The 15150-nt window shown below is 38.5% G+C and overlaps 1 pseudogene; it reads left to right on the top strand.

Annotated features, from left to right (window-relative positions):
* Window positions 1-4848: 4848 nt before the first annotated feature.
* LOC129024175 (tubulin beta chain-like) lies at window positions 4849-11278 on the top strand (annotated as a pseudogene).
* Window positions 11279-15150: the final 3872 nt, after the last annotated feature.

The following is a 15150-nucleotide window of genomic DNA, read 5'->3' on the forward strand; positions in this document are numbered from 1 at the left end:
CTAGTCAAGCCTGTTTTTCCCCTTGCTTGTCTTCTATTCATTCTTTGCCTTCTTGACGGTTACAGCCTGGGGCCACCTTCTTAACACCTATTCCTTTGCCCTTTCTACTTATAATTCCAGACTCCTCCTTGGGAAAATAAAGGGAGTTTGCTCTTAGCAACCAGTTTAATCACTATTGTGATTTTTTTTCTTTGGCTGTTTTTTTTTTTTTTTTTTTTTCTTCTTCTTCTTAACGAAGTGATGCGGTGAGTGTGGAATCTTTATGTTTTCTAGGATTTCTCCCTCTGGGATCTGAGATCTTCAACATTGCTGACTTTGTATTTCAACTTACATACACTGAAATTCTAGTAGTAGGTTTTAGGTAAATTTGAGAATAATCAGCTACTCAAAAACTTGCTAGAACTAAAGATAATACCACATTGTTGGACTTTACCAAATAATCAAAGAACTCCAAATATACATAAAATTTGCATTATTACCTTTTACCTGCAAGTGTATTGAACCCAATTCCCCTTTGTTAACAGGAATGCATCCATTGGCTTCTCCACTATGCTTATTCAATAATTATTGTATACCTACCTTACACACTAAATGCTTATTAGGTAGAAAGCACCTTTTACAGAAGTTTACAATCTCACTGAGGTGATATATTCCAAACAATCACTTTTAGCATGTATCAAAAACCTGGCACACAGGTTAAAAAAAAATAAGTACAAACTGAGCTGGTGTACACTCGAGTCACTGCTTTGTCCTGCCATAAAAAGGTTCAAGTGGGGTTACTTTATAATAAGTTTCTCCCACAGAAATGCCACTAAAAATGGGATAATCCAGTGTGGGCCAAGCAGCCCTTATCTACACAAAGAGAAAACCCTCATAGCAAGGGTGTTGAGATGGGGGCAACTACAGGATCTGCATTTGAACTGCCAGTAGCTTGCACAGATTCTCAGTTTAAAAAAAAGAAAAAAAGAACTGGCAATAAGATATTACAAATATACTTATCCAATAGAAGTCCATTGCTGTTTGGGTTCGGATGCTTTATCTGAATAGTTAATCTACTGGATAGAGCACTAGACTCAGAGTCAGAAGACAATTTATGTGCTATGTGACATTAAGTTAGTGCTCTGAGAGTGTTTTCCCAAATTTCCAGTGGGGAGCAAAACAATACTGGTCTGATATGCCCCACAGCATTGTTTTGGGTTTCAAATAAGATAACACATGGGAGAGTACGTTGCATTTGGAGAAAAGGTCTTTAAAGAGGTAATTCAGTTAAAGTAATGTCTCTAAGACGGGCCCGAATCCAATATGACTGGTGTCCTTCTAAGAAGAGTTTAGGACTTAGACATATATGCACATAGAGGAAGGACCATGTGAGGATGCAGTGAGAAGGCAACCACTTGCAAGACAAGATGGGGCTTCAGAAGAAACCAAACTTACCTACACCTTGATCTTCCAGAATTACAAGAAAATACATTTCTGTTGTTTAAGTTACCCAGCCTATGGTGTTATACTTTGTTATGGCAGGTCTAGCAAACGAACACAATAGGAAGCATTTCAAATGCCAGCTAGAGTATCTGCTGACTTAGTTATTGTTCATTGCTAAAAACACACACATTAATTATCTGTTTCCATGTGTCAGGAGTCCAGGTATGGTTTAGCTGGGTGCACTGCTCAGGGTCTCACAAGGCTGCAATCAAGTTTTTGGCTGGGCTGTGTTCTCATGTGGAACTCAGAATCTTCTTCCAAACTCATTCAGATTGTTGGCCAAATTCAGTTCCTTGCAGTTACAGAATTAAGACCCGTAGCATTTACTGGATCTAGAGGCAGCCCCTCTCCGTTAGCAGTTGACAACATGGTTGTTCTGCTTAGCCAAGGCCAACAGAAAGACTTCTTTCTCCTCAGGAGGGGTCCAGTGCCTCTTTTAAGGTCTTTTACCAGATTAAGTCAGGCCCACCCAAGATTATCACCCTTTTGATTAACTCAAAAATTAACTGTGTGCCTTGATTACATCTGCAAAATCTCTTCACCTTTGCCACATAATGTAACCTAATCACAAGAGTGATAGCCCAGCATATTCACAGGTCCCAACCATACCTAAGTGGAGAATGTATAACAGAAGACAAGAATCTTAGGACCATCTTAGAATTCTCCCTACCATGCCCCAAAGATTTGACAGCACCAATTAATTATACAATTATAAAAATTAACTAAGAGACCATACAGGCAGATGTGGGCACACACATAACATACATACACACACACACACACACACACACACACACACACCAAAGTGCACAGAGCTGGTAGCTGATCCCTAATCAGTCTAAAAGCATTTGCAAGCTTGCTGTGTGCCTAATGTGAAACTAAAAGATTTCAACTGCATTAACTCTGACTAAAAAACAAATTGAAAACTATTTAGGATACATTTTGTCTCTCTGGTAAATTTGTGTTTCTTCAAAACACTCATCAATTATTGAATGGAGCCTATTATTGAATGGAATCTCTTATAAAAAAAAAAAAACCCTCACAGGGCTTTGGGTAGCATACACAGAAGGGTCTTGCTTTAGAAGTTAGAGATAAATCTGATTAAAGATGTGCAAGACCTGTCCTGAAAACTTTAGGCTTAAATAAATGTAGAAATATACTGTATTCATAGGGCAGAAGAATTGATATCATTAAGATGTCAATTCACTCCTAATTGATTTATAGTTACAGCACAACCCCGATCAAAGTCCTAGCTGACTTTTTCTGTAGAAATTGACAAGCTGATTCTAAAGTTCATATGGAAATTGACTAAAATAGCCAAAACAACTTTTAAAAAGAGCATTGGGGGATAATACTACCTGATTTCAATTTTTACTGTAAAGCTACAATATTTAAGACAGTGTAGTATTGATCAATGAAACAGAATAGAGTTCATAAACAGACCCACAACATATATGGGCAAGTTATTTTCAACAAATATTCAAAAGCAATTCAGCTTTTTGAGGAACCTCCATACTTCTTTCCATAGTGAGAGCACCAGTTTACATTGCCACCAACAGTCTCCACATCCACGTCAATACCTGTTATTCATCCTTTTGACAATAGCCATTCTAACAGCTGTGAGGTGATATTTCACTGTGGTTTTAATTTGCGTTTCCCCTGATGATTAGAGATTTTCAACATTTTTTAATATATTTGTTGGCGATTTGTATCTCTTCTTTTGAGAAATGTCTGCTCAGATCCTTTTCCCCCCTCTGGGTATATATTCAAAGGAATTGAAATCAGTATGTTAAAGAGATATCTGCACTCCAGTGTTTATTTCAGCATTATTCATAGTAGTCAAAACGTGGAAGCAATCTAAGAATCCATCAATGAATGAATGGATAAAGAAAATGTAGTATATATACACAATGAAATACTATACAACCTTAAAAAAGAAATTCTGTCATTTGCATCCATGACAACGTGGAAAGAATTGGAGGAAATTATGCTAAGTGAAATAAGCCAGACATAGACAATACTGTATGATCTCACTTATATGTGGAATCTAAAAAAGTCAATCTCATAGAAACAGAAAGTAGAAAAGTGGTTATCAGAGGCAGGGGAAGGAGGAGGAAGCATGGGGAAAGTGAGGATGTTGATCAAAGGGTCCAAAGTTTCAGTTAGACTAGAGAATAAATTTTAGGGTCCTATTGCACAGCATGGCGACCGCAGCTAATAGTGTATATTTCAAAACTGCTAAAATAGATTTTTAAAATTCTCACCACAAAAAAAAGATAAGTTGGAGAGGTGATGGATACGTTATTTATCTTGATTAAATCTTTCTATAATGTATACATAGACGAAAACCTCACATTGTATCCCACAGATATGCACAATCATTATTTGTCCATTTAAAAAATTTAAAGGCAATTCAGTGGAGAAAGGGTAGCTTTTTTCAACAATGGTGCTGGAACAACTGGACATCCATGTGAACTAAGATCCATACCTAATACCATCTACAAAAATTAACTCAAAATGCATCATAGACCTAAATGTAAAATCTGGAGCTATAAAATTTCCAGAACTTTGGCAAAAACCTTTGTGACCTTGGGTTAAGCCAAGATTTTTTAGATATGACACGAAAAGCATGATCCACAAAAAGACAAGTTAATAAGTTGAACTTGATCAAAATTGAAAAGAAACAACTCTTCTATAAAAGACACTGTTGACAGAATGAAAAAAGAAACTACAGACTGGTAGAAAATATGCAAAAATTATATCTAATATTAAAAAACTTGCAAACAGCATAAAGAACTTTCAAATCTCAATAACAAGAAGATGAACAACAAATTTAAAAAAAAAAAAGGTAAACTATTTGAACAGACACCACCAAAGAAGTTACATCAAAGAAGCATGGCAAACAAGCCCATGAAAAGATTCTCAACATCATTAGTCATTAGGGAAACGCAAATCAAAGCCACAATGAGATAACACTACAATATACTAGAATACCTAGCACTAAAAAGAATAATTATAATAAGTTTTTGCAAGGAACTACAACTCTGATATGCTGCTACTGTGAATGAAAAATGGTACACTCATTTTGGAAAATAATTTGGCAGTCTTTTAAAAAGTTAAACATACAGCTACCATATGATCCGGCCATTCCACTCCTAGGTATTTACTCAAGAGAAATGAAAGCATATGTCCATACAAAGACTTGCACATTAATATTCATAGCAGTTGTATTAGTTATTAACTAAAAATAGAAACAACCCAAAAGTCCATCAACAAGTGAGGTGATAAACCAGTACATCCATACACTGGAATACTACCCAGCCATAAAAAGGAACAAATATACTACAATATGATATGCATAACAATATGGATGAATCTCAAAATAACTATATCCAAGCGAAAGATGCCACACAAAAAAGTATGCACTGTATTATTCCATTTATATAAAAGTCTATAAAATGAAAATGAATCTGTAGTGATAGAATGCAGATCAGTGTTTTCCTAGGGATGAGATTGGAGGGAGGGCAGAAAGGACAATTGGGTACAAGAGAACTTTTAGGGATGATAAGTATATTCCTTACTGCTTTTATGGTAATGTTTTCACAAAACATGTCAATATTTATCAAATTGTAGACTTTAAATATGCACAGTTTATTGTATGTCAGTGATACCTCAATTAAGCTGTTAAAATTAGTCATGTGCCTTGACAAACTGCAGTATCTCTGGTTTACTCCCTTTTTGTGAACAAGAATACAAAGACAGGAATACAGTCAAGGCTCAGAAATGGTTTGGAATCAGGGACTAGAGTGCTGGCAGGACTATCTCTGTCTCTTTTCTGCACAGTACCAGGAAATCTACTTCATTATTCTCTTTTATCACAGATGAGGATTTTGTGCTTTCCAGGCTGCATGATAGGACTCAGTTGGTCACATATCCCTGGGTTTTATCCTGGGTTTTATCTCCTCTATTCAACAGATCAGACAGACTGAGGCTGAAATCTCTGAAACCTAACTCTATATTCCACTGGAAGCTCTCTGACTGGCCATTTTGGTATCAGGTACCCAATTCTGGATCAATGAACTAATCTCTGGCCTAGATTGAATCTAAACTAGATGGAGAAAGTCTTAGCCTAGCTGTTAAGAATTTGGGAAAACAAGCTGGGCATGGTAGCTCACACCTATAATCCCAGCTAGCAGGGAGGCTGAGGCAGGAGGATCACTTGAGGCTAGGAATTGGAAACCACCTTGAGCAACACAGCAAGACCCTGTCACAATAATAATAATAATAACTTGAGGATATAGTGGTCATGACTTCAAGTCAGTATTGAGGCTTCAGTTAGCTCCAAGAAGGCTTTTGTTATTTGCAACCAAAAGAGTTCTAACAAAATCACCTAGCATTTGTAATGGAGATATCAGGTAAAAGCTAGAGACATCAAGTAGGCAACCACAATTTCTAAGGTCTCACCAAAAGACCTCCTGACGCCTCCTCTTGCTATAAAAACGTATTTCATGGTTCTCATTGTAAACTCAAATTCTACCATATTTAGTAGAATACATAATAGGGGCAACCAGAAATTTAAGAAAAAGGAAGCCTCCTATCTTCTGTTCTCACCCTACCACATAGTTTTCCACCCATGCTCTGAAGTTAGGACCATTAAATAGAGAATAATGGGAAAGACTAGCTTTTAATCAAATTGAACAAAGGGCATATCATTCTCACTATAAGTAACTACACTGTTGTAAGTAGCAAGAAATCTGGGATGCCACCTAATACAAGAAGGGTCATTGCTCCCCTCACACAACACCCTATGAACACAGAAAATGACATGGACAATGTTGGAGTTCAGGGGGCTATTTTATTATTTTTAGAGAAAGGGTCTCCCTCTGTCACCCAGGCTGGAGTGCTGTGGCATAATAAGAACTCACTGTAGGCTGGGCACGCTCATCCCAGCACTTTGGGAGGCTGAGGTGGGTGGATCACTTGAGGTCAGAAGTTTGAGACCAGTCTGGCCAACGTGGTGAAACCGCTTCTCTACTAACAATTAAAAATTAGCTGGGTGTGGTGGTGCGTGCCTAAAATCCCAGCTACTCAAGAGGCGGAGGCAGGAGAATTGCTTGAACCTGGGAGGTGGAGGTTGCAATGAGCCGAGATCGTGCCACTGAACTCCAGCCTGGGCAACACAGTGAAACTCTGTCTCAAAAATCAGTCAATCAATCAATCAGTCAATCATTGTAACCTCGAACTTCTGGACTCAAGTGAGCCTTCCTCCCCCGCCTTCCTCCCCCGCCTCCCAAGTAAAGAAAATACCATTTTCTTGTCCATACATTAGAGATTTTGCTAAATACCACTCATAAATTACAGTGGCATCATATTATACCAAATATTAAGAATTCTATAGAAAAAAATGAAAATTATAAAGGGTTTGCATTGCACATGAAACACCAGCAGTTATATTACTGACCAGTCAGAAGAGAAATAGGCAGCAAGAGCTGCTTACTGAGTATATAAAGTTTAGGACTGAACACTTTTTTTTTTTTTTTTGAGATGGAGTCTCGCTCTGTCGCCCAGGCTGGAGTGCAGTGGCGCGATCTCGGCTCACTGCAAGCTCCACCTCTCGGGTTCACGCCATTCTCCTGCCTCAGCCTCCCGAGTGGCTGCAACTACAGGCACCCACCACCACGCCCAGCTAATTTTTTGTATTTTTAGTACAGACGGGGTTTCACTGCATTAGCCAGGATGGTCTCGATCTCCTGACCTCGTGATCTGCCCGCCTCAGCCTCCCAAAGTGTTGGGATTACAGGCGTGAGCCACCACGCCTGGCTCAGAACTGCACACATTTTTAAAATAAAACAATATTCTGTCTACATTTGTGAAGATTTGGAACCACAGAATGTTTTTAAGAAAAAAAATATTACATTACTTTCAAGTATATAGAGAAATGCAAATTAGGCTAAGAATTCATAGAAACCCTTAACAGACCCGCTATACTAATCAGAAAGATAATCAGCCAAGTAAGGTATCCAAGTCTTCTCATATATTGTTTCCTGTAAGGACACTATTCCCCAGCCCTATTCGCCTAGACAACTTCTACAAGTCTTCAAGTCTCAGCTTAGGGCTTTTCTCCAGAAGACCTTTCCTGATACCTTAGACTAGAATGAGTATTTCTGTAATATTCCCAAAGCACCCTGTACTCCTCAAATCATAATGTCATCCTGTTAATGTAAACCATTATTTATCTTCTTGCTAGAATGTAAGCCCCATGAAGACCAGGTCTGTCTTGTTCCGTTACTGAATCCCAGTGTCTAAAATAAAGCCTGTCACATTGGGACTGCACAAATAGTTGACTTAATTTATTAACTCAAGTCACTAAAGAATTACATTGTGTGATGGACTAACTGTATTGGCATACCAACTGTACCTAAAAGAGGACATCAACAGTATTTATTCTTCTAAGTTATTTATACTCTCCTGATACAATCTTGTCTATAATACTGATGTTCTTGGCAACGCCTTTATTTTTCCACAGATAGGGCAAAATCTCAGTTTCTGTCTAAATATTCTCAGATTCTGAACTAGTGAAGTATACATTAATGAAGCTATACTGCATCCTGATTAGATGATTCTTGAAACTTCATAACAACCACTTCATTTCAGGGATTAAAAAGTTTCAGAATGTGATGTGTCTACTCAACATGAATGATTTTAACTATGCAACTCTTTTTGATTCAGGCCCTGTGTACCTTACCTGCCTAAATACAGAATTTTGGTATAAATCCCATATTCATACATTCAAGATACAGGAAATTACATTTCAATGGCATTTGTAATTTATTGGCACTTTTAGTAAAATTGCTTTTTTTATAACTGTTTCCTTGCATTATAAATTATATCCAGCCAGAGGCTGCTCTTTAAGTACCCACACTCATCTTGCCCAACGTCAACACTATGCTAATTAGAAATGTAGCCTCATTTGAGTGTCAGAAAGGTCCTGAACTCTTCCAGGCCTCCCATCTCACTCCTCACCCCAACCTGCTCACCAATCAGTACTTGTCGTTCTTGGGTTTGACATCTACTGATATTTCCTTGATTATTCTTAATAATGGGAATAATGAGTTGACTTTATTATTTATTGAGTGCTATGATATGGCAGATACTGTACTCAGCCCTTTAAAAACATTATCTCATGTAGTCCTTGAAACAATCCAGTGAGGTAGATGCCGTTAATGTTCCCACTTCACAGAGATGAGATCTGAAGCACAGGAAGTTACATAACTTCCTTAAGGTTTCACAAGTATTAAGAGACAGAGATGGGCTTCAATCCTGGGCAAGGCAGCTCCAGAGCCTATGCTACAACATTTTTATGAAAATGTTAGTATATTGGTGTCACTCAGGGGAGGGCTTCCCCTTACCTTCCACCTTGCTCTGGCCTTCTCAGTGAAACAGGAAAAATTAATAAATTATATTACTTTTACTTGAGATAATTGGGTATAAACATAGCCAATGGAACATCTATCTTTTTTCAATTTAAGTTTCATCATCATTCCTCTTCCTAATCTCTACCTATACTCTATGTATTTGAAAATTACTATGGAAGATTCTCTTTACAACATGAAAATTATATATAGAATATCAATTTATCCCCACATTCCTTGTTATTGACAGCTCTTTTTTCCATGTTCAAACTTAACATTTAAAAACTGAGGCCAGGAACAGTGGCTCATGCCTCTAATCCCAGCATTTTGGGAGGCTTAGGTGGGTGGATCACTGGAGGCCAGGAGTTTGAGACCAGCTTGGCCGACATAGTGAAACCCTGTCTCTACTAAAATTACAAAATTTAGCCAGGCATGGTGCCAGGCGCCTGTAGTCCCAGGCACTCAGGAGGCTAAGGCAGGGAAGAACTTGAACCCAGGAGGCAGAGGTTGTGGTGAGCCGAGATCACACCACTACATTCCAGCCTGGGCAATAGAGCGAGACCCTGTCTCAAAAATAAAAATAAAAACTGAGTTATGTCAGGTGTGGTGACACATGCCTGCAATCTCAGCTACTCAGGAGGCTGAGGCAGGAGGATTGCTTGAGCCCAGGCATTCAAATCCAGCCTGGGCAACAGAGCCAGACCTAGTCTACACTAAAAATAAAAAACAAAAATAACCTGGCATGGTGGTGTGCACCTGTAGCCCCAACTAGTTGGGAGGCTGAGGTAGGAGGATCATTTGATCATTTTCACTCCAGCCTGGGAAAATGAGTGAGACCCTGTCTCCAGATTGATGGATGGATAGATAGATGGGTAGATAGATATTTAATAGATAGATAGATTTTAATTTTAAAAAATAATGTTAATTTTAAAAAATTATATGAATAGTGTTAAATTTTTGAGTTGGAAAGAACCTTAAAGATGATCCAACCTCTTTATCTTACAGGTGAAGATCTCTGGATCAACATTCAGTATGCCAGGCATTTAGTTAGTTAGTTAATTCTGCAAATATTTATTGAGTACAAACTATGTATTCGAGATGGTGCAGAAGAGACAAAATTATGACTTTGAAAAGCTTATATTCTAGGAGGGTAAGATAATAATCAAGAAATACTATAGCATGATAATTCCAGGTAATGATATGTGTCATACAAAATAAAACAAGGAAATGGTTTATCGTAAGTGAGTAGCATACATACTGAGTGACCTGGGACGGGAGAAACTAATTCTGAAGAGGTGGTCAGGAAAAACTGCTTTTAAGAAGTAAAATTTACACTGAGCCCTGAATGTTGAAAGGAAGTCATCCAAGCAAAGATCCGAGGGAAAATCATTCCAGAGAAGGAATGGCAAATGAAAAGCCCTGAGGTGGGAATGAATTCAATGCATTGAAAAAATAAAAAACAGCCATTATAGCTGAAGAATGGTAAATTATGGGCAGAGTGGTAGAACATGATGTCGTAAAGGTCGATCAAAACAAAATCATTTAGGGTCTGTGCACCATATCAGAAGATTTTGATATTATTCTAATTGCAATAAGAAACCATAGAAAGGCCGGGTGCAGTGTTTCACACCTGCAGTCCCAGCACTTTGAGAGGCCGAGGCAGGAAGATCACTTCAGGCCAGTAGTTCAAGACCAGCCTGGCCAACATGGTGAAACCTCGTCTCTACTAAAAACACAAAAATTAGCTGGGCGCGGTGGCGCTCACCTGTAATCCCAGCTACTGGGGAGGCTGAGACAGCAGAATCGCTTGAACCCGGGAGGTGGAGGCTGCAGTGAGTGAAGACTGCACTGCTGCACTCCAGCCTGGGCAAAAAAGCAAAGACTCCATCTCAAAAAAAGAAAAGAAAAAAATAAAAAGAAACCATAGAAAGCTTTGGAGCAAGGCAATGATATGATCTGTCTTAGTATTTTAAATGACTAAGTGATGCTAAAATCTTAAGTCTGAGTACAGCAATAGTTATACTTATCACTAGTTTTCATTTGTGTACAGAATTGACCAGTTATGAGTTGAGTTTATTATCAATATTTTAAGAAAACAATGCTGCCTGTGACATCCCGCCCCAGGGGCTAAAAGTGTCCGCCACCTTCATCCGCAACAGCACGGCCATCCAGGAGCTGTCCAAGCGCATCTCGGATCAGTTCACCGCCATGTTCCGGCGCAAGGCGTTTCTGTACTGGTACACGGGTGAGGACATGGACGAGATGGAGTTCACCGAGGCCGAGAGCAACATGAACGACCTGGTGTTCAAATACCAGCAGTACCAGGACGCCACGGCCGAGGGGAGGATGAGTTCAAGGAGGGGGCCGAGGAGGAGATGGCCTAGAGCCTGCAGTCACCCGGGAAAGCAGGGAAGCGGTGTGAACTCTTTATTCACTCCCAGTCTTTCCTGTGGCCTGTCCTGCTGTGTGTGCACTTGCTGTTTTCCCTGTCCACATCCCATGCTGTACAGACACCACCATTAAAGCATTTTCATAGTGAAAAAAATCAGTTAATCAGTTTCATAGTGAAAAAAATCAGTGAAATAAAAATCAGTTATCTAGTTAACTAACTAGTTATCTAGTTAAAATTTTCTGTCCTATCCACCTAGGATGACCTTCCTACATAACTATTATTATTTATTTCTCATGTATTCTTTCAGAATTTATATTTTTTATTTGAGAGCTAAATCAGCAAAACTATATTTTATGGTTTTTGAAGTAGCAAATGGGGCAAAATGGGGAAGATATGATGGCATTTGTTAAAAGAGAACAATTTCTGCATAGCATGTTTGCTACTGGGTTTTATTAAGTAACTGAAGATGTATTTATTAAGTCCCTTCTCAAGCATGATCCTAGGTGCTGGCTATAAATGTATTCCATATAAGAACATTATCAATATACTATGGTGAAACCAAAATTAGGTTTTAATGGAAAACTTTAATTTCATATGTAATAAAACAATTTTTATAAATGCAATATTCTCTAATCAAGAAATCCAAATTTTCTACTGAATATGTTAAAGGAAAGTGAACATTTAGAAAACAACTGATCAAATACAAACAGCTGGAAAGAGTAAATGAGAAGTTAAAAGAAAAATACAGGAAACTTGGGAAAATAGCTTTAGGAATGTCCATAGTCATTAGCTTTCAGCCACCAGGAAGATGTCCAACCAAAACTAAGATTTAAATGCCTTCAGGGAAAGAGTTTCAATATTTAGCAGTTTAGTTACTAAGAGAGTATCTGACCTAAATTCACAATAGAGTCGCTCATATTTTAGGTTACCTCATACTAATTCATTTCTCAAGCTTTTAATTACATTGGTGATATGATGGACACAAAAACATTTTAAAACAAAGACCACATGGGATTTTTAATATTAATCTGTATTGGGCTAGCAAACTAAATACTGTATGTCCTGATAGAAATCATAATGCAAAGCAACTACATAACATCATGCTGCACACAATGCCAGAAGAAAGGCTTGGTCAATCATGAGAGATCACCACTCACATTTATGAATCCATGTATTCCCCTCCTGGTCGTATGAAAGAGCTTTCACAACTGAATCAGTTCAAGTATGTCCACAATGTCTTTAAATATCCTTCAGGGTTCAGCATCTCATTCTCAAGTGAATACTTTTCCACCCATTTTTGTGAGTATGCTGAAGTTTTTTTTTCCTTTTTTGATATAATTGCAAGGAGAAATATGGTCAAATTTTGATATCAAAAGCAAGCAGGTTTTTAAAGTAGATTTTTTTAAAATGTACTTCATATGAAGTTTCCCAGCTCTGCTACTTTCTGCTATTATCCTTATAGAACCAGATTATGGGGAGGTAGAGATACTATTAATGGAATAGTTTGGATGGAATGCAACATAAGCAAGTGATGCCTTTCAGTGGAGTGAAATTCAGGTAAACTTTATATTACACAACTGTATTAGTCAGGGTTCTCCAGAGAAATACAATTAATAGGGGAAATATAGATAGATAGATAGATAGATAGATAGATAGATAGATAGATAGATAGATAGATCACACACAGACACACACACAGAGAGAGAGAGAGAGAGGGAGAGAGAAACTTATTTTTAAGGAATTGGCTCACCTGATTGTGGAGGACGGAAGGCTGGAGACCCAAGAAAGGGTTGCTATTGAAGCTCCAGTGGAAGGCAGTCTGTTGGCAGAGTCCCTCCGTCTTGGGAGGGTGGTAGTGAGTCTTTGCTTTATTAACGTCTGTAGGTCAGGTCATGTAAGCTGGAGTTCAAGGCAAGGGTTGAACCTCAAATTGAGGAACTAGAGTGAAAATCAAGAACCCAAAGCAGGAAGCTACTTCTTTAGACTGAGCAAACCAAGTCGGGGTTAGAAGGATAACTTGGAGTGAGTATGTTCAGGTTTCACTTCAGGTCTACGGATTGGATGAGGTCCACTCACATTGTGGAAGATATTCTACTTTACTCAAAATCTACTGATTTAAATGTTAATCTCATTTTTAAAAATACCTACACAGCAACATCTAGAATAATGTTTAACCAAATATCTGGGTGCCAAGGCCTAGCCAAGCTGACACATAACATTAACTATCAGAACAACCAATCACCAACAAATATTTCTTGAGCAATAGAGATATTCCTGGAAAGTGGTACGTACATATAATTTTTATAGATAGAAGCCCCGTGGGGCTTCATGCACTAACGTCTTTCCACCTGTACCCCAGTCCTGCTAGTTTTTGAGGAATCCAAACAAAGGCAAACAACCCAATAAATGGTAGATTCAGCTACCCTATGCTTCACACCTGGGAGATTAATGATCAGGTAACTGTTGCTCTTCTCAAGCTGGAAGACCTGAAGTGAAGCTTGAGCACACTGCTTTGAACTTTGGACTCTTTATTATTTTCTTTTTAAAGTCAAGGACTTGCTCTATCTCCAGGCTGGAGTGCAGTGGCATGACCATGGCTCACTGCAGCCTCGCCTTGAACTCCTGGGCTCAAGCGATCCTCCCACCTCAGCTTCTCAAGTAACTGGGACTACAGGCATGCACCAACACGTCTGGCTTTTTTTTTTTTTTTTTTTTTTTTCTTTTTTTGGAGAGACGGGTCTTGCTACGCTGCCCACACTGGTTTTGAACTCCCGGCCTCAAGCATTCCTCCTGCCTTGGCCTCCCAAAGCACCGGGATTACAGGTATGAGCCACCGCACCCGGCCTGGATTCTTGATTTTTCACTCCAGTTCCTCAATTTGAGGTTCAATCCCTGCCCTGAAGTCCAGCTTTTACTTGACTGGAGCCCAAATGCTCCCCTTTCCCCATGAATTGGTGGTGTTTCAACTTACCAACAGTAACTATTTACCCAACTCCAAACAACACTACATGGATGTTCCTAAAGGCTAGAATTTACAACAGTTTAGCTGTTTAGAAAGCTTTCTCACCAAACACCACTCCCTTTGTTTCCTTGTCCTTGGGAGCCAGTATACAGACCATTAGTTCTTTTAATTTCTTTTTTCCTTTTTCATGTTCTATCCCTTCTCCACTAGCCTGTGCCAGCTTGCACAGATTATGGAAGTATATGAAAAGGGAAAAAGGGAAAAATGAATGATCCAATTGTGAAATGAACAATCTCACTCATCCATTCTGCAGGATCAGATTCCTGAATATCATATTTTCATATTTGAGTGTGGATTCAGCTACACCTTCTAGAACAAAACTGAGAAGTATACACTATAAACAACACAAACGTGATATATTTCATAAGTCTCACTTTAATTCTATCACAAAGGGACTTTCTTTGTATGGGAATCACATATTCTAAAATTATGATCTTAACAGAAAAATGTACTACAAAAAAAGATTTTCAAAGGTGATTCATAAAATCATTTTAAATACATTTCTATACAATATTAAACCAGATTTGTCCAACAGTGCCTAGTTTGTAAATCAGACACCTATGAAAGACACATTTTTAGCTGATGTATATTTTTTATATACTGTATGACAATTTTTTTTTAAATGGAGTTTTGCTCTTGTTGCCCAGGCTAGAATGCAATGGTGCAATCTCAGCTCACTGCAACTTCCACCTCCTGGGTTCAAGCGATTCTCCTGCCTCAGCCTCCGGAGTAGCTGGGATTACAGGCATGTGCCACCATGCCCGACTAATTTTGTATTTTTAGTAGAGACAGGGTTTCTCCACGTTGGTCAGGCTGGTCTCGAACTCCCGACCTCAGATGAT

Source organism: Pongo pygmaeus, chromosome X (genome assembly GCF_028885625.2).
Source record: "Pongo pygmaeus isolate AG05252 chromosome X, NHGRI_mPonPyg2-v2.0_pri, whole genome shotgun sequence".
Classification (NCBI taxonomy): domain Eukaryota; kingdom Metazoa; phylum Chordata; class Mammalia; order Primates; family Hominidae; genus Pongo; species Pongo pygmaeus.